The sequence below is a fragment of the Stegodyphus dumicola genome, chromosome 8, assembly GCF_044657685.1.
Source record: "Stegodyphus dumicola isolate Sdum_Otavi_A_Nest chromosome 8, ASM4465768v1".
Lineage (NCBI taxonomy): Eukaryota > Metazoa > Arthropoda > Arachnida > Araneae > Eresidae > Stegodyphus > Stegodyphus dumicola.
In genome coordinates this window covers 36,785,099-36,807,595 of record NC_140775.1, presented here as the reverse complement: position 1 = coordinate 36,807,595, position 22,497 = coordinate 36,785,099, and the positions used below count along the sequence as shown (strand labels likewise).

The window sequence follows — 22,497 nt, the reverse complement described above, 5'->3', positions numbered from 1 at the left end:
GGGGAACATTTTCAAATAAGCCTTCATCGATAAAATTCGTTGCCAAATGACATTCTCTCTTTATCGCTGTTTAATTGTCAAACGGCTTATATTAAAACGAAACTATAACAGTGCCTGCTTTTATTTTTTAAACTATTCAGCGTATTAACTGATAATAATTAACGTAGCTAAAAAATAAAATTGAATAAGATTTTATATAATATTTAATTCCTTAATACATGCAAGGTAACTTCTGTACCAATAAGCGTAGAGTTCGCAGTTTTTGAACTAAAATAATTCTAGTCTTGCATTTTTAATTATACGAGAGGAATGTAATCGTATCGCATCTAGTATCATCTAGATATCTAAAAGGTATAGGTTCCACCGAGATATGAAGTCGGATCGCTGGATTCAGAGTCCAGAGTGCTAACCGTTACACCATGGAATCTCCTTTCCCATGCCGGGAATCGAACTCGGGCCGCGTGGGTGAAAGCCACGTATCCTGACCACTAGACCACATGGGACTTGTTGGATAGGCGATAACCTGCCTACTTCAAATACTAGTCATGCAGAAGTAGGTCAGTTAGTTTTGTAATCGACCTGGTGTACAAGACGTTACAATACTATTTTGCTTATGCTCTTTGATGTGTAAAATAACATTTCCTACAAAGTAGTTTTTAAAAGTAGAAATAACGTTGAATATAAATACAATACCTTATGCATAGTCGATTGGCAAAAATGTGCTCTCGGGTTTCTCATGTTCAATTTTAGATTTTGATTTGCGACACCTTCAATGGATTTATGTAGAACCTCACAGTTCCACGGAAAGCAGTTCGAAGATGCTACTTGTTTATGAGATATGCCGTAATTCCTTTCGTATTCTGCCCCTTTCTTAAGTTATATTATCGTCCAAAAATAAAGACTGCGAAATTACGCGAGTAATTTAAATTCTGAAGGACGCAGTTACAGCAAGAAGATAGCAAAAGAAAGATAGTCCTTGATAAAGTAACTATCACAGCATTTTTCTGTAAAACAAAGCTGCATTGCAATAAGAATACGTAGTAACAGTAATATTAAAACATCCAATAAGATATCTTCATTCCTAACATCCCTGTTACTTAAGTATTTCCCATCTGATAGTGGTCTCTATGAGATCACTTCAAATTATCCAAAAATAATTAGAAAAGGAGAGTGTAGGATTTAGCGCAATGAAAGACTGACTGGGAATAACTCAATGATAAAGCCAATTCTGACATATGCTAGCCCGGTATGGGGCGCAGCAGGAATTACTAACAGGAAACTTATCCGAATCTTTCAGAACACATTATGCTACGGCAAATTTATAAAGCTCCTTGGTTTGTCACGAACGAGGATATTCATAATGCAGCCAAAATTCTCCCCATAAATCGCTTTGTACAGCGACTTCGGCTAACATTTTCCAAAAGATATCTTCGATCGGAAACCCCGTACTCCACAGCCTCCCTGCTTATCATCCGGGAATTGCATCGTCTAAAATGAGACCCAGAGCTATTCTGAAGAAAGCATGCAATGCGCTTCCTTTCGCCAAGAGGCGTTGCTATGGAGACGAGGCGCCTCGAAGGTTTCAATAAACTCGTTCGCTTGCCCCCCCCCACGCCTGAGTGAATTCGCTGATCTTTCAGCTTCCATCAGGGTCACTCTCTCTTTGTCGCCTAATCGCGCAATCTTACTTCTTCCATCTGTAAGCGGTTGTTATCAGGCTGTAAGCACATCTTTGTTTCCTTCTTAAAAGGGTTCTAGTGCAAGGATTACTTAATTTAATCTCTTTAAGAGAACTTAATGGTTTTTCATTCATTATCACAACACTTAAAGTTAATGCAATCTTATTATATTTTAAAAAGTTTCTCCTCAAAGGCATTGCTGGCTGTGTCTCTTTAATTCAAACTCGCCTAACGATTTCCCGGTTTTCCCCTCCCCCAGAACCGAAGCACTTGCGACTTGAAGATTTTCGCGAGTGTTGCTGCTCACGTGTTGTTAACAGCACATGGCCATTGATCAAGGAAACATAGATGCTTTTCAAAATTCATGATATAACCCCTCCAAATTGAGTCTGGCCCTTATTCGACACCAAAATTACTAAATTCAGTCCTTAAGTGTTTTCACTGTGGAAGGCAGTTACTCTTTTTGTTAAATTAACATTTTGGCACTAAATTTACCTCTTTGCGGAAACCTCTTTTTGGTGATAAAGATAATTCTTTGACGATGTGGGGATAAAGGCTATATGCTTAAGAACCCCGTAATAGAACCCTTCCTTGGTCCTTGGAAGACTGACTGGCAGTTTGTATTTGCTTGGCTTTGATATGTCGGTCCTCGTATTAATCGGGCGTAAAATTTAGCATTAAAATGGTATGGTCTGGTGTGATCTCTGCAGGGAGTTTGCGATGTTATGTCTTAGAAAAACTAAAACAATCTGTACGCGTACGAAACGATTTTAAAATTTATTATTTATTTATTTGGGACGCAGTCCTGCCCGCCTGATGAGCTATTTTTAAAATTTATTGAGATTGTTCGCTAAATTAAGGTAGGCGGAAAATACTTGAATAATTTTATAATTTTTAGAACCTAACACTAAAAAACTACGGGGCTGGAAAAATGTAACTTATCTTCATAGTTGTACACTGTGTTACCTTTTTGCTAAAATGAAGTCCGCCCGAACAGGGACTCGAACCCTGAACCGTTAGGTTAAAAGCCTAACCCTCTACCGACTGAGCTATCCGGGCTTAAGCTAGATTGAAAGGAGAAGGCTTATAATCAAATGGAGGATTTTGTTTATAGCATACTGAACACTACTAGAAATAAATGCAAGAGAATCCCTATTCCCAAAGGCAGATAATTAGTAGAGGCTAGTCGGTAAGTACAGAACAGTTTTTAGGAAAGAAATAAGCATTTTGGCTGTTGTTAAGATATTTCAAACCTCTAAATAGAAATATGGCACTTATTTTGCATCGTTACCTACCTAAGTGAATGCACACAGTTCTGACAGAAATCAGAATACATTCTCTTTATACTCGCAGTTTTAACAAAACGTTTACCAAGGCCAAATTTTAGAACTATCTGTAATAGGCTTTTCTCTTTTATACTAATTAATTAATTAATACTTTACCTTACCATAAGGGTACTATTCCGTTTTGAGGACTGTAAAAAAATTGCAACGAAAATGTAAGCACAAAAGCGCCAAATCTAGCATACGCGCTGATTTCAAATTGCGAAAGTTTATGTAGTTCTATATTTCTTAAGACGCCATTGAAATACTATTTTAATTTTTAAATCCTTTTTTGATATCCTATGGATTTAACAATTTGGGAATAGCCCATGACGAAAAGTCTGCAATAGAATTTCGGGTAAAGGGCTGAATCACCCATTGCTTGACACGTCTTTAAGAATTGCATGTACACATCTACCTATGTTCACTTAAAAAAAATCCCAGAATTACATAAAAATGGCACTGCGCGCACCCTTCACTTTATCTATGTACACATAGACCTATTTTCACTTAAAAAGTAAAAGAAAAATGAAAAAAATCCAATTGTTTTTACTTTTGTAAAAAACCGGGAAAAAAAAAGAGGGCGATTCTGCACTTTACCTAGAATATTTTCAAAAAAAAAAAAAAAAAAAAAAAAAAAAAGCATCATTCGTTATAGAAAATTATGTTTGAACAACCAACGAGATGAAAGTATGCTTTAGCGATAACTCGGTAGCGAAAGAGCGATGCAGGCATCCATCCATTCAGTTATGTTTAGCCTTTTTCATATAAATTATAATAATAAAAATGTGTTATATGAAATTAACCTTTCATCTAAATTAACACATCAATCTTAGTTAGTTAATTACTATTATACTTCCTTTCTTGCGTTAGGGTTGCCACAATTATTTTTGGCAGCAATGGCATCAACAATAGTTTGGCGATTATCTACGGCCCTCAAAACCGAATAGTACCAAAATAAGATTAAAAGAAGCAACCTTTATTTATCGCAGATTTCCAGGAAAGGGTTTTTTGAGTTGAGGAACTGCATGCCCTTAAAGGCTTTGAGTATTCACAAAAATTTACATTTTTCCGCTCAGTTTTTTTTTATTTTATTGTATTTTTTTAATTTAGTCATATACCAGGTTTTCTCAGTGCTTCCGAATTTCCAGCATCTTATCTCCTTCACCTTTCATTGCTGTTTTGATAGACAATGGCGTGACGTTCGTTTTCTTTTTGCTTCGCACGTTGAATTTTCTATAAATATGGTTGTCGCATTTCCTACTATAGCAAAATGCTTTATTACTCCAGAGAAGAGGAGCATATGCCTGAAAGCCCTCAAAATCGATAGCGATTTATTCAATTTCTGATCCAAACTTAGGCAGCTTCCCTGGCTTAATTGAAATATATATATTTAAATTATCATTCATTAAATATTTCCTGTAAGTGTAGTCAGACGCAAAATTTATTGAAGAATTTTTTCTACAAAATATTCGTAGATTTTGCGTATTGGACCATAGAGTCAAATCTAAGTGCTCATAATTCGAGGTTGAAGAGACTTAGAACTTGCGTTAAGGATTCCAGAAATTATTGTGCAACAAAGAAAATTCTGGGGAACATTTTCAAATAAGCCTTCATCGATAAAATTCGTTGCCAAATGACATTCTCTCTTTATCGCTGTTTAATTGTCAAACGGCTTATATTAAAACGAAACTATAACAGTGCCTGCTTTTATTTTTTAAACTATTCAGCGTATTAACTGATAATAATTAACGTAGCTAAAAAATAAAATTGAATAAGATTTTATATAATATTTAATTCCTTAATACATGCAAGGTAACTTCTGTACCAATAAGCGTAGAGTTCGCAGTTTTTGAACTAAAATAATTCTAGTCTTGCATTTTTAATTATACGAGACGAATGTAATCGTATCGCATCTAGTATCATCTAGATATCTAAAAGGTATAGGTTCCACCGAGATTTGAACTCGGATCGCTGGATTCAGAGTCCAGAGTGCTAACCGTTACACCATGGAACCTCCTTTCCCATCATGCTAGGAATCGAACCCGGGCCGCGTGGGTGAAAGCCACGTATCCTGACCACTAGACCACATGGGACTTGTTGGATAGGCGATAACCTGCCTACTTCAAATACTAGTCATGCAGAAGTAGTTCAGTTAGTTTTGTAATCGACCTGGTGTACAAGACGTTACAATACTATTTTGCTTATGCTCTTTGATGTGTAAAATAACATTTCCTACAAAGTAGTTTTTAAAAGTAGAAATAACGTTGAATATAAATACAATACCTTATGCATAGTCGATTGGCAAAAATGTGCTCTCGGGTTTCTCATGTTCAATTTTAGATTTTGATTTGCGACACCTTCAATGGATTTATGTAGAACCTCACAGTTCCACGGAAAGCAGTTCGAAGATGCTACTTGTTTATGAGATATGCCGTAATTCCTTTCGTATTCTGCCCCTTTCTTAAGTTATATTATCGTCCAAAAATAAAGACTGCGAAATTACGCGAGTAATTTAAATTCTGAAGGACGCAGTTACAGCAAGAAGATAGCAAAAGAAAGATAGTCCTTGATAAAGTAACTATCACAGCATTTTTCTGTAAAACAAAGCTGCATTGCAATAAGAATACGTAGTAACAGTAATATTAAAACATCCAATAAGATATCTTCATTCCTAACATCCCTGTTACTTAAGTATTTCCCATCTGATAGTGGTCTCTATGAGATCACTTCAAATTATCCAAAAATAATTAGAAAAGGAGAGTGTAGGATTTAGCGCAATGAAAGACTGACTGGGAATAACTCAATGATAAAGCCAATTCTGACATATGCTAGCCCGGTATGGGGCGCAGCAGGAATTACTAACAGGAAACTTATCCGAATCTTTCAGAACACATTATGCTACGGCAAATTTATAAAGCTCCTTGGTTTGTCACGAACGAGGATATTCATAATGCAGCCAAAATTCTCCCCATAAATCGCTTTGTACAGCGACTTCGGCTAACATTTTCCAAAAGATATCTTCGATCGGAAACCCCGTACTCCACAGCCTCCCTGCTTATCATCCGGGAATTGCATCGTCTAAAATGAGACCCAGAGCTATTCTGAAGAAAGCATGCAATGCGCTTCCTTTCGCCAAGAGGCGTTGCTATGGAGACGAGGCGCCTCGAAGGTTTCAATAAACTCGTTCGCTTGCCCCCCCCCCACGCCTGAGTGAATTCGCTGATCTTTCAGCTTCCATCAGGGTCACTCTCTCTTTGTCGCCTAATCGCGCAATCTTACTTCTTCCATCTGTAAGCGGTTGTTATCAGGCTGTAAGCACATCTTTGTTTCCTTCTTAAAAGGGTTCTAGTGCAAGGATTACTTAATTTAATCTCTTTAAGAGAACTTAATGGTTTTTCATTCATTATCATAACACTTAAAGTTAATGCAATCTTATTATATTTTAAAAAGTTTCTCCTCAAAGGCATTGCTGGCTGTGTCTCTTTAATTCAAACTCGCCTAACGATTTCCCGGTTTTCCCCTCCCCCAGAACCGAAGCACTTGCGACTTGAAGATTTTCGCGAGTGTTGCTGCTCACGTGTTGTTAACAGCACATGGCCATTGATCAAGGAAACATAGATGCTTTTCAAAATTCATGATATAACCCCTCCAAATTGAGTCTGGCCCTTATTCGACACCAAAATTACTAAATTCAGTCCTTAAGTGTTTTCACTGTGGAAGGCAGTTACTCTTTTTGTTAAATTAACATTTTGGCACTAAATTTACCTCTTTGCGGAAACCTCTTTTTGGTGATAAAGATAATTCTTTGACGATGTGGGGATAAAGGCTATATGCTTAAGAACCCCGTAATAGAACCCTTCCTTGGTCCTTGGAAGACTGACTGGCAGTTTGTATTTGCTTGGCTTTGATATGTCGGTCCTCGTATTAATCGGGCGTAAAATTTAGCATTAAAATGGTATGGTCTGGTGTGATCTCTGCAGGGAGTTTGCGATGTTATGTCTTAGAAAAACTAAAACAATCTGTACGCGTACGAAACGATTTTAAAATTTATTATTTATTTATTTGGGACGCAGTCCTGCCCGCCTGATGAGCTATTTTTAAAATTTATTGAGATTGTTCGCTAAATTAAGGTAGGCGGAAAATACTTGAATAATTTTATAATTTTTAGAACCTAACACTAAAAAACTACGGGGCTGGAAAAATGTAACTTATCTTCATAGTTGTACACTGTGTTACCTTTTTGCTAAAATGAAGTCCGCCCGAACAGGGACTCGAACCCTGGACCGTTAGGTTAAAAGCCTAACGCTCTACCGACTGAGCTATCCGGGCTTAAGCTAGATTGAAAGGAGAAGGCTTATAATCAAATGGAGGATTTTGTTTATAGCATACTGAACACTACTAGAAATAAATGCAAGAGAATCCCTATTCCCAAAGGCAGATAATTAGTAGAGGCTAGTCGGTAAGTACAGAACAGTTTTTAGGAAAGAAATAAGCATTTTGGCTGTTGTTAAGATATTTCAAACCTCTAAATAGAAATATGGCACTTATTTTGCATCGTTACCTACCTAAGTGAATGCACACAGTTCTGACAGAAATCAGAATACATTCTCTTTATACTCGCAGTTTTAACAAAACGTTTACCAAGGCCAAATTTTAGAACTATCTGTAATAGGCTTTTCTCTTTTATACTAATTAATTAATTAATAGTTTACCTTACCATAAGGGTACTATTCCGTTTTGAGGACTGTAAAAAAATTGCAACGAAAATGTAAGCACAAAAGCGCCAAATCTAGCATACGCGCTGATTTCAAATTGCGAAAGTTTATGTAGTTCTATATTTCTTAAGACGCCATTGAAATACTATTTTAATTTTTAAATCCTTTTTTGATATCCTATGGATTTAACAATTTGGGAATAGCCCATGACGAAAAGTCTGCAATAGAATTTCGGGTAAAGGGCTGAATCACCCATTGCTTGACACGTCTTTAAGAATTGCATGTACACATCTACCTATGTTCACTTAAAAAAAATCCCAGAATTACATAAAAATGGCACTGCGCGCACCCTTCACTTTATCTATGTACACATAGACCTATTTTCACTTAAAAAGTAAAAGAAAAATGAAAAAAATCCAATTGTTTTTACTTTTGTAAAAAACCGGGAAAAAAAAAGAGGGCGATTCTGCACTTTACCTAGAATATTTTCCAAAAAAAAAAAAAAAAAAAAAAAAAAAAAAAAAAAAAAAAGCATCATTCGTTATAGAAAATTATGTTTGAACAACCAACGAGATGAAAGTATGCTTTAGCGATAACTCGGTAGCGAAAGAGCGATGCAGGCATCCATCCATTCAGTTATGTTTAGCCTTTTTCATATAAATTATAATAATAAAAATGTATTATATGAAATTAACCTTTCATCTAAATTAACACATCAATCTTAGTTAGTTAATTACAATTATACTTCCTTTCTTGCGTTAGGGTTGCCACAATTATTTTTGGCAGCAATGGCATCAACAATAGTTTGGCGATTATCTACGGCCCTCAAAACCGAATAGTACCAAAATAAGATTAAAAGAAGCAACCTTTATTTATCGCAGATTTCCAGGAAAGGGTTTTTTGAGTTGAGGAACTGCATGCCCTTAAAGGCTTTGAGTATTCACAAAAATTTACATTTTTCCGCTCAGTTTTTTTATTTTATTGTATTTTTTAAATTTAGTGATATATCGGGTTTTCTCAGTGCTTCCGAATTTCCAGCATCTTATCTCCTTTACCTTTCATTGCTGTTTTGATAGACAATGGCGTGACGTTCATTTTCGTTTTCCTTCGCACGTTGAATTTTCTATAAATATGGTTGTCGCATTTCCTACTATAGCAAAATGCTTTATTACTCCAGAGAAGAGGAGCATATGCCTGAAAGCCCTCAAAATCGATAGCGATTATTCAATTTCTGATCCAATCATAGGCAGCTTCCCTGGCTTAATTGAAATATATATATTTAAATTATCATTCATTAAATATTTCCTGTAAGTGTAGTCAGACGCAAAATTTATTGAAGAAATTTTTCTACAAAATATTCGTAGATTTTGCGTATTGGACCATAGAGTCAAATCTAAGTGCTCATAATTCGAGGTTGAAGAGACTTAGAACTTAGCGTTAAGGATTCCAGAAATTATTGTGCAACAAAGAAAATTCTGGGGAACATTTTCAAATAAGCCTTCATCGATAAAATTCGTTGCCAAATGACATTCTCTCTTTATCGCTGTTTAATTGTCAAACGGCTCATATTAAAAGAAAACTATAACAGTGCCTGCTTTTATTTTTTAAACTATTCAGCATATTAACTGATAATAATTAACGTAGCTAAAAAATAAAATTGAATAAGATTTTGTATAATATTTAATTCCTTAATACATGCAAGGTAACTTCTGTACCAATAAGCGTAGAGTTCGCAGTTTTTGAACTAAAATAATTCTAGTCTTGCATTTTTAATTATACGAGAGGAATGTAATCGTATCTCATCTAGTATCATCTAGATATCTAAAAGGTATAGGTTCCACCGAGATTTGAACTCGGATCGCTGGATTCAGAGTCCAGAGTGCTAACCGTTACACCATGGAACCTCCTTTCCCATGCTGGGAATCGAACCCGGGCCGCATGGGTGAAAGCCACGTATCCTGGCCACTAGACCACATGGGACTTGTTAGATAGACGATAACCTGCCTACTTCAAATACTAGTCATGCAGAAGTAGGTCAGTTAGTTTTGTAATCTACCTGGTGTACAAGACGTTACAATACTATTTTGCTTATGCTCTTTGATGTGTAAAACAACATTCCCTACAAAGTAGTTTTTAAAAGTAGAAATAACATTGAATATAAATACAATACCTTATGCATAGTCGATTGGCAAAAATGTGCTGTCGGGTTTCTCATGTTCAATTTTAGATTTTGATTTGCGACACCTTCAATGGATTTATGTAGAACCCCACAGTTCACACGGAAAGCAGTTCGAAGATGCTACTTGTTTATGAGATATGCCATAATTCCTTTCGTATTCTGCCCCTTTCTTAAGTTATATTATCGTCCAAAAATAAAGACTGCGAAATTACGCGAGTAATTTAAATTCTGAAGGACGCAGTTACAGCAAGAAGATAGCAAAAGAAAGATAGTCCTTGATAAAGTAACTATCACAGCATTTTTCTGTAAAACAAAGCTGCATTGCAATAAGAATACGTAGTAACAGTAATATTAAAACATCCAATAAGATATCTTCATTCCTAACATCCCTGTTACTTAAGTATTTCCCATCTGATAGTGGTCTCTATGAGATCACTTCAAATTATCCAAAAATAATTAGAAAAGGAGAGTGCAGGATTTAGCGCAATGAAAGACTGACTGGGAATAACTCAATGATAAAGCCAATTCTGACATATGCTAGCCCGGTATGGGGCGCAGCAGGAATTACTAACAGGAAACTTATCCGAATCTTTCAGAACACATTATGCTACGGCAAATTTATAAAGCTCCTTGGTTTGTCACGAACGAGGATATTCATAATGCAGCCAAAATTCTCCCCATAAATCGCTTTGTACAGCGACTTCGGCTAACATTTTCCAAAAGATATCTTCGATCGGAAACCCCGTACTCCACAGCCTCCCTGCTTATCATCCGGGAATTGCATCGTCTAAAATGAGACCCAGAGCTATTCTGAAGAAAGCATGCAATGCGCTTCCTTTCGCCAAGAGGCGTTGCTATGGAGACGAGGCGCCTCGAAGGTTTCAATAAACTCGTTCGCTTGCCCCCCCCACGCCTGAGTGAATTCGCTGATCTTTCAGCTTCCATCAGGGTCACTCTCTCTTTGTCGCCTAATCGCGCAATCTTACTTCTTCCATCTGTAAGCGGTTGTTATCAGGCTGTAAGCACATCTTTGTTTCCTTCTTAAAAGGGTTCTAGTGCAAGGATTACTTAATTTAATCTCTTTAAGAGAACTTAATGGTTTTTCATTCATTATCATAACACTTAAAGTTAATGCAATCTTATTATATTTTAAAAAGTTTCTCCTCAAAGGCATTGCTGGCTGTGTCTCTTTAATTCAAACTCGCCTAACGATTTCCCGGTTTTCCCCTCCCCCAGAACCGAAGCACTTGCGACTTGAAGATTTTCGCGAGTGTTGCTGCTCACGTGTTGTTAACAGCACATGGCCATTGATCAAGGAAACATAGATGCTTTTCAAAATTCATGATATAACCCCTCCAAATTGAGTCTGGCCCTTATTCGACACCAAAATTACTAAATTCAGTCCTTAAGTGTTTTCACTGTGGAAGGCAGTTACTCTTTTTGTTAAATTAACATTTTGGCACTAAATTTACCTCTTTGCGGAAACCTCTTTTTGGTGATAAAGATAATTCTTTGACGATGTGGGGATAAAGGCTATATGCTTAAGAACCCCGTAATAGAACCCTTCCTTGGTCCTTGGAAGACTGACTGGCAGTTTGTATTTGCTTGGCTTTGATATGTCGGTCCTCGTATTAATCGGGCGTAAAATTTAGCATTAAAATGGTATGGTCTGGTGTGATCTCTGCAGGGAGTTTGCGATGTTATGTCTTAGAAAAACTAAAACAATCTGTACGCGTACGAAACGATTTTAAAATTTATTATTTATTTATTTGGGACGCAGTCCTGCCCGCCTGATGAGCTATTTTTAAAATTTATTGAGATTGTTCGCTAAATTAAGGTAGGCGGAAAATACTTGAATAATTTTATAATTTTTAGAACCTAACACTAAAAAACTACGGGGCTGGAAAAATGTAACTTATCTTCATAGTTGTACACTGTGTTACCTTTTTGCTAAAATGAAGTCCGCCCGAACAGGGACTCGAACCCTGGACCGTTAGGTTAAAAGCCTAACGCTCTACCGACTGAGCTATCCGGGCTTAAGCTAGATTGAAAGGAGAAGGCTTATAATCAAATGGAGGATTTTGTTTATAGCATACTGAACACTACTAGAAATAAATGCAAGAGAATCCCTATTCCCAAAGGCAGATAATTAGTAGAGGCTAGTCGGTAAGTACAGAACAGTTTTTAGGAAAGAAATAAGCATTTTGGCTGTTGTTAAGATATTTCAAACCTCTAAATAGAAATATGGCACTTATTTTGCATCGTTACCTACCTAAGTGAATGCACACAGTTCTGACAGAAATCAGAATACATTCTCTTTATACTCGCAGTTTTAACAAAACGTTTACCAAGGCCAAATTTTAGAACTATCTGTAATAGGCTTTTCTCTTTTATACTAATTAATTAATTAATAGTTTACCTTACCATAAGGGTACTATTCCGTTTTGAGGACTGTAAAAAAATTGCAACGAAAATGTAAGCACAAAAGCGCCAAATCTAGCATACGCGCTGATTTCAAATTGCGAAAGTTTATGTAGTTCTATATTTCTTAAGACGCCATTGAAATACTATTTTAATTTTTAAATCCTTTTTTGATATCCTATGGATTTAACAATTTGGGAATAGCCCATGACGAAAAGTCTGCAATAGAATTTCGGGTAAAGGGCTGAATCACCCATTGCTTGACACGTCTTTAAGAATTGCATGTACACATCTACCTATGTTCACTTAAAAAAAATCCCAGAATTACATAAAAATGGCACTGCGCGCACCCTTCACTTTATCTATGTACACATAGACCTATTTTCACTTAAAAAGTAAAAGAAAAATGAAAAAAATCCAATTGTTTTTACTTTTGTAAAAAACCGGGAAAAAAAAAGAGGGCGATTCTGCACTTTACCTAGAATATTTTCCAAAAAAAAAAAAAAAAAAAAAAAAAAAAAAAAAAAAAAAAAAGCATCATTCGTTATAGAAAATTATGTTTGAACAACCAACGAGATGAAAGTATGCTTTAGCGATAACTCGGTAGCGAAAGAGCGATGCAGGCATCCATCCATTCAGTTATGTTTAGCCTTTTTCATATAAATTATAATAATAAAAATGTATTATATGAAATTAACCTTTCATCTAAATTAACACATCAATCTTAGTTAGTTAATTACAATTATACTTCCTTTCTTGCGTTAGGGTTGCCACAATTATTTTTGGCAGCAATGGCATCAACAATAGTTTGGCGATTATCTACGGCCCTCAAAACCGAATAGTACCAAAATAAGATTAAAAGAAGCAACCTTTATTTATCGCAGATTTCCAGGAAAGGGTTTTTTGAGTTGAGGAACTGCATGCCCTTAAAGGCTTTGAGTATTCACAAAAATTTACATTTTTCCGCTCAGTTTTTTTATTTTATTGTATTTTTTAAATTTAGTGATATATCGGGTTTTCTCAGTGCTTCCGAATTTCCAGCATCTTATCTCCTTTACCTTTCATTGCTGTTTTGATAGACAATGGCGTGACGTTCATTTTCGTTTTCCTTCGCACGTTGAATTTTCTATAAATATGGTTGTCGCATTTCCTACTATAGCAAAATGCTTTATTACTCCAGAGAAGAGGAGCATATGCCTGAAAGCCCTCAAAATCGATAGCGATTATTCAATTTCTGATCCAATCATAGGCAGCTTCCCTGGCTTAATTGAAATATATATATTTAAATTATCATTCATTAAATATTTCCTGTAAGTGTAGTCAGACGCAAAATTTATTGAAGAAATTTTTCTACAAAATATTCGTAGATTTTGCGTATTGGACCATAGAGTCAAATCTAAGTGCTCATAATTCGAGGTTGAAGAGACTTAGAACTTAGCGTTAAGGATTCCAGAAATTATTGTGCAACAAAGAAAATTCTGGGGAACATTTTCAAATAAGCCTTCATCGATAAAATTCGTTGCCAAATGACATTCTCTCTTTATCGCTGTTTAATTGTCAAACGGCTCATATTAAAAGAAAACTATAACAGTGCCTGCTTTTATTTTTTAAACTATTCAGCATATTAACTGATAATAATTAACGTAGCTAAAAAATAAAATTGAATAAGATTTTGTATAATATTTAATTCCTTAATACATGCAAGGTAACTTCTGTACCAATAAGCGTAGAGTTCGCAGTTTTTGAACTAAAATAATTCTAGTCTTGCATTTTTAATTATACGAGAGGAATGTAATCGTATCTCATCTAGTATCATCTAGATATCTAAAAGGTATAGGTTCCACCGAGATTTGAACTCGGATCGCTGGATTCAGAGTCCAGAGTGCTAACCGTTACACCATGGAACCTCCTTTCCCATGCTGGGAATCGAACCCGGGCCGCATGGGTGAAAGCCACGTATCCTGGCCACTAGACCACATGGGACTTGTTAGATAGACGATAACCTGCCTACTTCAAATACTAGTCATGCAGAAGTAGGTCAGTTAGTTTTGTAATCTACCTGGTGTACAAGACGTTACAATACTATTTTGCTTATGCTCTTTGATGTGTAAAACAACATTCCCTACAAAGTAGTTTTTAAAAGTAGAAATAACATTGAATATAAATACAATACCTTATGCATAGTCGATTGGCAAAAATGTGCTGTCGGGTTTCTCATGTTCAATTTTAGATTTTGATTTGCGACACCTTCAATGGATTTATGTAGAACCCCACAGTTCACACGGAAAGCAGTTCGAAGATGCTACTTGTTTATGAGATATGCCATAATTCCTTTCGTATTCTGCCCCTTTCTTAAGTTATATTATCGTCCAAAAATAAAGACTGCGAAATTACGCGAGTAATTTAAATTCTGAAGGACGCAGTTACAGCAAGAAGATAGCAAAAGAAAGATAGTCCTTGATAAAGTAACTATCACAGCATTTTTCTGTAAAACAAAGCTGCATTGCAATAAGAATACGTAGTAACAGTAATATTAAAACATCCAATAAGATATCTTCATTCCTAACATCCCTGTTACTTAAGTATTTCCCATCTGATAGTGGTCTCTATGAGATCACTTCAAATTATCCAAAAATAATTAGAAAAGGAGAGTGTAGGATTTAGCGCAATGAAAGACTAACTGGGAATAACTCAATGATAAAGCCAATTCTGACATATGCTAGCCCGGTATGGGGCGCAGCAGGAATTACTAACAGGAAACTTATCCGAATCTTTCAGAACACATTATGCTACGGCAAATTTATAAAGCTCCTTGGTTTGTCACGAACGAGGATATTCATAATGCAGCCAAAATTCTCCCCATAAATCGCTTTGTACAGCGACTTCGGCTAACATTTTCCAAAAGATATCTTCGATCGGAAACCCCGTACTCCACAGCCTCCCTGCTTATCTTCCGGGAATTGCATCGTCTAAAATGAGACCCAGAGCTATTCTGGAGAAAGCATGCAATGCGCTTCCTTTCGCCAAGAGGCGTTGCTATGGAGACGAGGCGCCTCGAAGGTTTCAATAAACTCGTTCGCTTGCCCCCCCCCCACGCCTGAGTGAATTCGCTGATCTTTCAGCTTCCATCAGGGTCACTCTCTCTTTGTCGCCTAATCGCGCAATCTTACTTCTTCCATCTGTAAGCGGTTGTTATCAGGCTGTAAGCACATCTTTGTTTCCTTCTTAAAAGGGTTCTAGTGCAAGGATTACTTAATTTAATCTCTTTAAGAGAACTTAATGGTTTTTCATTCATTATCATAACACTTAAAGTTAATGCAATCTTATTATATTTTAAAAAGTTTCTCCTCAAAGGCATTGCTGGCTGTGTCTCTTTAATTCAAACTCGCCTAACGATTTCCCGGTTTTCCCCTCCCCCAGAACCGAAGCACTTGCGACTTGAAGATTTTCGCGAGTGTTGCTGCTCACGTGTTGTTAACAGCACATGGCCATTGATCAAGGAAACATAGATGCTTTTCAAAATTCATGATATAACCCCTCCAAATTGAGTCTGGCCCTTATTCGACACCAAAATTACTAAATTCAGTCCTTAAGTGTTTTCACTGTGGAAGGCAGTTACTCTTTTTGTTAAATTAACATTTTGGCACTAAATTTACCTCTTTGCGGAAACCTCTTTTTGGTGATAAAGATAATTCTTTGACGATGTGGGGATAAAGGCTATATGCTTAAGAACCCCGTAATAGAACCCTTCCTTGGTCCTTGGAAGACTGACTGGCAGTTTGTATTTGCTTGGCTTTGATATGTCGGTCCTCGTATTAATCGGGCGTAAAATTTAGCATTAAAATGGTATGGTCTGGTGTGATCTCTGCAGGGAGTTTGCGATGTTATGTCTTAGAAAAACTAAAACAATCTGTACGCGTACGAAACGATTTTAAAATTTATTATTTATTTATTTGGGACGCAGTCCTGCCCGCCTGATGAGCTATTTTTAAAATTTATTGAGATTGTTCGCTAAATTAAGGTAGGCGGAAAATACTTGAATAATTTTATAATTTTTAGAACCTAACACTAAAAAACTACGGGGCTGGAAAAATGTAACTTATCTTCATAGTTGTACACTGTGTTACCTTTTTGCTAAAATGAAGTCCGCCCGAACAGGGACTCGAACCCTGGACCGTTAGGTTAAAAGCCTAACGCTCTACCGACTGAGCTATCCGGGCTTAAGCTAGATTGAAAGGAGAAGGCTTATAATCAAATGGAGGATTTTGTTTATAGCATACTGAACACTACTAGAAATAAATGCAAGAGAATCCCTATTCCCAAAGGCAGATAATTAGTAGAGGCTAGTCGGTAAGTACAGAACAGTTTTTAGGAAAGAAATAAGCATTTTGGCTGTTGTTAAGATATTTCAAACCTCTAAATAGAAATATGGCACTTATTTTGCATCGTTACCTACCTAAGTGAATGCACACAGTTCTGACAGAAATCAGAATACATTCTCTTTATACTCGCAGTTTTAACAAAACGTTTACCAAGGCCAAATTTTAGAACTATCTGTAATAGGCTTTTCTCTTTTATACTAATTAATTAATTAATAGTTTACCTTACCATAAGGGTACTATTCCGTTTTGAGGACTGTAAAAAAATTGCAACGAAAATGTAAGCACAAAAGCGCCAAATCTAGCATACGCGCTGATTTCAAATTGCGAAAGTTTATGTAGTTCTATATTTCTTAAGACGCCATTGAAATACTATTTTAATTTTTAAATCCTTTTTTGATATCCTATGGATTTAACAATTTGGGAATAGCCCATGACGAAAAGTCTGCAATAGAATTTCGGGTAAAGGGCTGAATCACCCATTGCTTGACACGTCTTTAAGAATTGCATGTACACATCTACCTATGTTCACTTAAAAAAAATCCCAGAATTACATAAAAATGGCACTGCGCGCACCCTTCACTTTATCTATGTACACATAGACCTATTTTCACTTAAAAAGTAAAAGAAAAATGAAAAAAATCCAATTGTTTTTACTTTTGTAAAAAACCGGGAAAAAAAAAGAGGGCGATTCTGCACTTTACCTAGAATATTTTCCAAAAAAAAAAAAAAAAAAAAAAAAAAAAAAGCATCATTCGTTATAGAAAATTATGTTTGAACAACCAACGAGATGAAAGTATGCTTTAGCGATAACTCGGTAGCGAAAGAGCGATGCAGGCATCCATCCATTCAGTTATGTTTAGCCTTTTTCATATAAATTATAATAATAAAAATGTATTATATGAAATTAACCTTTCATCTAAATTAACACATCAATCTTAGTTAGTTAATTACAATTATACTTCCTTTCTTGCGTTAGGGTTGCCACAATTATTTTTGGCAGCAATGGCATCAACAATAGTTTGGCGATTATCTACGGCCCTCAAAACCGAATAGTACCAAAATAAGATTAAAAGAAGCAACCTTTATTTATCGCAGATTTCCAGGAAAGGGTTTTTTGAGTTGAGGAACTGCATGCCCTTAAAGGCTTTGAGTATTCACAAAAATTTACATTTTTCCGCTCAGTTTTTTTATTTTATTGTATTTTTTAAATTTAGTGATATATCGGGTTTTCTCAGTGCTTTTTTTTTATTTTATTGTATTTTTTAAATTTAGTGATATATCGGGTTTTCTCAGTGCTTCCGAATTTCCAGCATCTTATCTCCTTTACCTTTCATTGCTGTTTTGATAGACAATGGCGTGACGTTCATTTTCGTTTTCCTTCGCACGTTGAATTTTCTATAAATATGGTTGTCGCATTTCCTACTATAGCAAAATGCTTTATTACTCCAGAGAAGAGGAGCATATGCCTGAAAGCCCTCAAAATCGATAGCGATTATTCAATTTCTGATCCAATCATAGGCAGCTTCCCTGGCTTAATTGAAATATATATATTTAAATTATCATTCATTAAATATTTCCTGTAAGTGTAGTCAGACGCAAAATTTATTGAAGAATTTTTTCTACAAAATATTCGTAGATTTTGCGTATTGGACCATAGAGTCAAATCTAAGTGCTCATAATTCGAGGTTGAAGAGACTTAGAACTTAGCGTTAAGGATTCCAGAAATTATTGTGCAACAAAGAAAATTCTGGGGAACATTTTCAAATAAGCCTTCATCGATAAAATTCGTTGCCAAATGACATTCTCTCTTTATCGCTGTTTAATTGTCAAACGGCTCATATTAAAAGGAAACTATAACAGTGCCTGCTTTTATTTTTTAAACTATTCAGCATATTAACTGATAATAATTAACGTAGCTAAAAAATAAAATTGAATAAGATTTTGTATAATATTTAATTCCTTAATACATGCAAGGTAACTTCTGTACCAATAAGCGTAGAGTTCGCAGTTTTTGAACTAAAATAATTCTAGTCTTGCATTTTTAATTATACGAGAGGAATGTAATCGTATCTCATCTAGTATCATCTAGATATCTAAAAGGTATAGGTTCCACCGAGATTTGAACTCGGATCGCTGGATTCAGAGTCCAGAGTGCTAACCGTTACACCATGGAACCTCCTTTCCCATCCTGGGAATCGAACCCGGGCCGCATGGGTGAAAGCCACGTATCCTGGCCACTAGACCACATGGGACTTGTTAGATAGACGATAACCTGCCTACTTCAAATACTAGTCATGCAGAAGTAGGTCAGTTAGTTTTGTAATCTACCTGGTGTACAAGACGTTACAATACTATTTTGCTTATGCTCTTTGATGTGTAAAACAACATTTCCTACAAAGTAGTTTTTAAAAGTAGAAATAACATTGAATATAAATACAATACCTTATGCATAGTCGATTGGCAAAAATGTGCTGTCGGGTTTCTCATGTTCAATTTTAGATTTTGATTTGCGACACCTTCAATGGATTTATGTAGAACCCCACAGTTCACACGGAAAGCAGTTCGAAGATGCTACTTGTTTATGAGATATGCCGTAATTCCTTTCGTATTCTGCCCCTTTCTTAAGTTATATTATCGTCCAAAAATAAAGACTGCGAAATTACGCGAGTAATTTAAATTCTGAAGGACGCAGTTACAGCAAGAAGATAGCAAAAGAAAGATAGTCCTTGATAAAGTAACTATCACAGCATTTTTCTGTAAAACAAAGCTGCATTGCAATAAGAATACGTAGTAACAGTAATATTAAAACATCCAATAAGATATCTTCATTCCTAACATCCCTGTTACTTAAGTATTTCCCATCTGATAGTGGTCTCTATGAGATCACTTCAAATTATCCAAAAATAATTAGAAAAGGAGAGTGTAGGATTTAGCGCAAAGAAAGACTGACTGGGAATAACTCAATGATAAAGCCAATTCTGACATATGCTAGCCCGGTATGGGGCGCAGCAGGAATTACTAACAGGAAACTTATCCGAATCTTTCAGAACACATTATGCTACGGCAAATTTATAAAGCTCCTTGGTTTGTCACGAACGAGGATATTCATAATGCAGCCAAAATTCTCCCCATAAATCGCTTTGTACAGCGACTTCGGCTAACATTTTCCAAAAGATATCTTCAATCGGAAACCCCGTACTCCACAGCCTCCCTGCTTATCATCCGGGAATTGCATCGTCTAAAATGAGACCCAGAGCTATTCTGGAGAAAGCATGCAATGCGCTTCCTTTCGCCAAGAGGCGTTGCTATGGAGACGAGGCGCCTCGAAGGTTTCAATAAACTCGTTCGCTTGCCCCCCCCCACGCCTGAGTGAATTCGCTGATCTTTCAGCTTCCATCAGGGTCACTCTCTCTTTGTCGCCTAATCGCGCAATCTTACTTCTTCCATCTGTAAGCGGTTGTTATCAGGCTGTAAGCACATCTTTGTTTCCCTCTTAAAAGGGTTCTAGTGCAAGGATTACTTAATTTAATCTCTTTAAGAGAACTTAATGGTTTTTCATTCATTATCATAACACTTAAAGTTAATGCAATCTTATTATATTTTAAAAAGTTTCTCCTAAAGGCATTGCTGGCTGTGTCTCTTTAATTCAAACTCGCCTAACGATTTCCCGGTTTTCCCCTCCCCCAGAACCGAAGCACTTGCGACTTGAAGATTTTCGCGAGTGTTGCTGCTCACGTGTTGTTAACAGCACATGGCCATTGATCAAGGAAACATAGATGCTTTTCAAAATTCATGATATAACCCCTCCAAATTGAGTCTGGCCCTTATTCGACACCAAAATTACTAAATTCAGTCCTTAAGTGTTTTCACTGTGGAAGGCAGTTACTCTTTTTGTTAAATTAACATTTTGGCACTAAATTTACCTCTTTGCGGAAACCTCTTTTTGGTGATAAAGATAATTCTTTGACGATGTGGGGATAAAGGCTATATGCTTAAGAACCCCGTAATAGAACCCTTCCTTGGTCCTTGGAAGACTGACTGGCAGTTTGTATTTGCTTGGCTTTGATATGTCGGTCCTCGTATTAATCGGGCGTAAAATTTAGCATTAAAATGGTATGGTCTGGTGTGATCTCTGCAGGGAGTTTGCGATGTTATGTCTTAGAAAAACTAAAACAATCTGTACGCGTACGAAACGATTTTAAAATTTATTATTTATTTATTTGGGACGCAGTCCTGCCCGCCTGATGAGCTATTTTTAAAATTTATTGAGATTGTTCGCTAAATTAAGGTAGGCGGAAAATACTTGAATAATTTTATAATTTTTAGAACCTAACACTAAAAAACTACGGGGCTGGAAAAATGTAACTTATCTTCATAGTTGTACACTGTGTTACCTTTTTGCTAAAATGAAGTCCGCCCGAACAGGGACTCGAACCCTGGACCGTTAGGTTAAAAGCCTAACGCTCTACCGACTGAGCTATCCGGGCTTAAGCTAGATTGAAAGGAGAAGGCTTATAATCAAATGGAGGATTTTGTTTATAGCATACTGAACACTACTAGAAATAAATGCAAGAGAATCCCTATTCCCAAAGGCAGATAATTAGTAGAGGCTAGTCGGTAAGTACAGAACAGTTTTTAGGAAAGAAATAAGCATTTTGGCTGTTGTTAAGATATTTCAAACCTCTAAATAGAAATATGGCACTTATTTTGCATCGTTACCTACCTAAGTGAATGCACACAGTTCTGACAGAAATCAGAATACATTCTCTTTATACTCGCAGTTTTAACAAAACGTTTACCAAGGCCAAATTTTAGAACTATCTGTAATAGGCTTTTCTCTTTTATACTAATTAATTAATTAATACTTTACCTTACCATAAGGGTACTATTCCGTTTTGAGGACTGTAAAAAAATTGCAACGAAAATGTAAGCACAAAAGCGCCAAATCTAGCATACGCGCTGATTTCAAATTGCGAAAGTTTATGTAGTTCTATATTTCTTAAGACGCCATTGAAATACTATTTTAATTTTTAAATCCTTTTTTGATATCCTATGGATTTAACAATTTGGGAATAGCCCATGACGAAAAGTCTGCAATAGAATTTCGGGTAAAGGGCTGAATCACCCATTGCTTGACACGTCTTTAAGAATTGCATGTACACATCTACCTATGTTCACTTAAAAAAAATCCCAGAATTACATAAAAATGGCACTGCGCGCACCCTTCACTTTATCTATGTACACATAGACCTATTTTCACTTAAAAAGTAAAAGAAAAATGAAAAAAATCCAATTGTTTTTACTTTTGTAAAAAACCGGGAAAAAAAAAGAGGGCGATTCTGCACTTTACCTAGAATATTTTCAAAAAAAAAAAAAAAGCATCATTCGTTATAGAAAATTATGTTTGAACAACCAACGAGATGAAAGTATGCTTTAGCGATAACTCGGTAGCGAAAGAGCGATGCAGGCATCCATCCATTCAGTTATGTTTAGCCTTTTTCATATAAATTATAATAATAAAAATGTATTATATGAAATTAACCTTTCATCTAAATTAACACATCAATCTTAGTTAGTTAATTACAATTATACTTCCTTTCTTGCGTTAGGGTTGCCACAATTATTTTTGGCAGCAATGGCATCAACAATAGTTTGGCGATTATCTACGGCCCTCAAAACCGAATAGTACCAAAATAAGATTAAAAGAAGCAACCTTTATTTATCGCAGATTTCCAGGAAAGGGTTTTTTGAGTTGAGGAACTGCATGCCCTTAAAGGCTTTGAGTATTCACAAAAA

General features: G+C 35.9%; 13 non-coding genes across 13 annotated transcripts; all 13 read right to left on the bottom strand.

Moving 5' to 3' along the window:
• Positions 1 to 431: 431 nt before the first annotated feature.
• TRNAE-UUC (transfer RNA glutamic acid (anticodon UUC)) lies at positions 432 to 503 on the bottom strand. The gene has a single exon. It is a non-coding gene; the product is annotated as a tRNA-Glu (tRNA).
• A 2,162-nt stretch (positions 504 to 2,665) lies between these two features.
• Positions 2,666 to 2,738, bottom strand: TRNAK-UUU (transfer RNA lysine (anticodon UUU)). Its single transcript has one exon. It is a non-coding gene; the product is annotated as a tRNA-Lys (tRNA).
• A 2,208-nt stretch (positions 2,739 to 4,946) lies between these two features.
• Positions 4,947 to 5,018, bottom strand: TRNAQ-CUG (transfer RNA glutamine (anticodon CUG)). Its single transcript has one exon. It is a non-coding gene; the product is annotated as a tRNA-Gln (tRNA).
• A 2,242-nt stretch (positions 5,019 to 7,260) lies between these two features.
• Positions 7,261 to 7,333, bottom strand: TRNAK-UUU (transfer RNA lysine (anticodon UUU)). The gene has a single exon. It is a non-coding gene; the product is annotated as a tRNA-Lys (tRNA).
• Positions 7,334 to 9,551: 2,218 nt separating this feature from the next.
• TRNAQ-CUG (transfer RNA glutamine (anticodon CUG)) lies at positions 9,552 to 9,623 on the bottom strand. Its single transcript has one exon. It is a non-coding gene; the product is annotated as a tRNA-Gln (tRNA).
• A 4-nt stretch (positions 9,624 to 9,627) lies between these two features.
• TRNAE-UUC (transfer RNA glutamic acid (anticodon UUC)) lies at positions 9,628 to 9,699 on the bottom strand. The gene has a single exon. It is a non-coding gene; the product is annotated as a tRNA-Glu (tRNA).
• Positions 9,700 to 11,861: 2,162 nt separating this feature from the next.
• Positions 11,862 to 11,934, bottom strand: TRNAK-UUU (transfer RNA lysine (anticodon UUU)). The gene has a single exon. It is a non-coding gene; the product is annotated as a tRNA-Lys (tRNA).
• A 2,220-nt stretch (positions 11,935 to 14,154) lies between these two features.
• On the bottom strand, positions 14,155 to 14,226 carry TRNAQ-CUG (transfer RNA glutamine (anticodon CUG)). The gene has a single exon. It is a non-coding gene; the product is annotated as a tRNA-Gln (tRNA).
• A 4-nt stretch (positions 14,227 to 14,230) lies between these two features.
• On the bottom strand, positions 14,231 to 14,302 carry TRNAE-UUC (transfer RNA glutamic acid (anticodon UUC)). Its single transcript has one exon. It is a non-coding gene; the product is annotated as a tRNA-Glu (tRNA).
• Positions 14,303 to 16,466: 2,164 nt separating this feature from the next.
• TRNAK-UUU (transfer RNA lysine (anticodon UUU)) lies at positions 16,467 to 16,539 on the bottom strand. Its single transcript has one exon. It is a non-coding gene; the product is annotated as a tRNA-Lys (tRNA).
• Positions 16,540 to 18,805: 2,266 nt separating this feature from the next.
• Positions 18,806 to 18,877, bottom strand: TRNAQ-CUG (transfer RNA glutamine (anticodon CUG)). The gene has a single exon. It is a non-coding gene; the product is annotated as a tRNA-Gln (tRNA).
• Positions 18,878 to 18,881: 4 nt separating this feature from the next.
• On the bottom strand, positions 18,882 to 18,953 carry TRNAE-UUC (transfer RNA glutamic acid (anticodon UUC)). The gene has a single exon. It is a non-coding gene; the product is annotated as a tRNA-Glu (tRNA).
• A 2,162-nt stretch (positions 18,954 to 21,115) lies between these two features.
• Positions 21,116 to 21,188, bottom strand: TRNAK-UUU (transfer RNA lysine (anticodon UUU)). Its single transcript has one exon. It is a non-coding gene; the product is annotated as a tRNA-Lys (tRNA).
• Between the last annotated feature and the right edge of the window lie 1,309 nt (positions 21,189 to 22,497).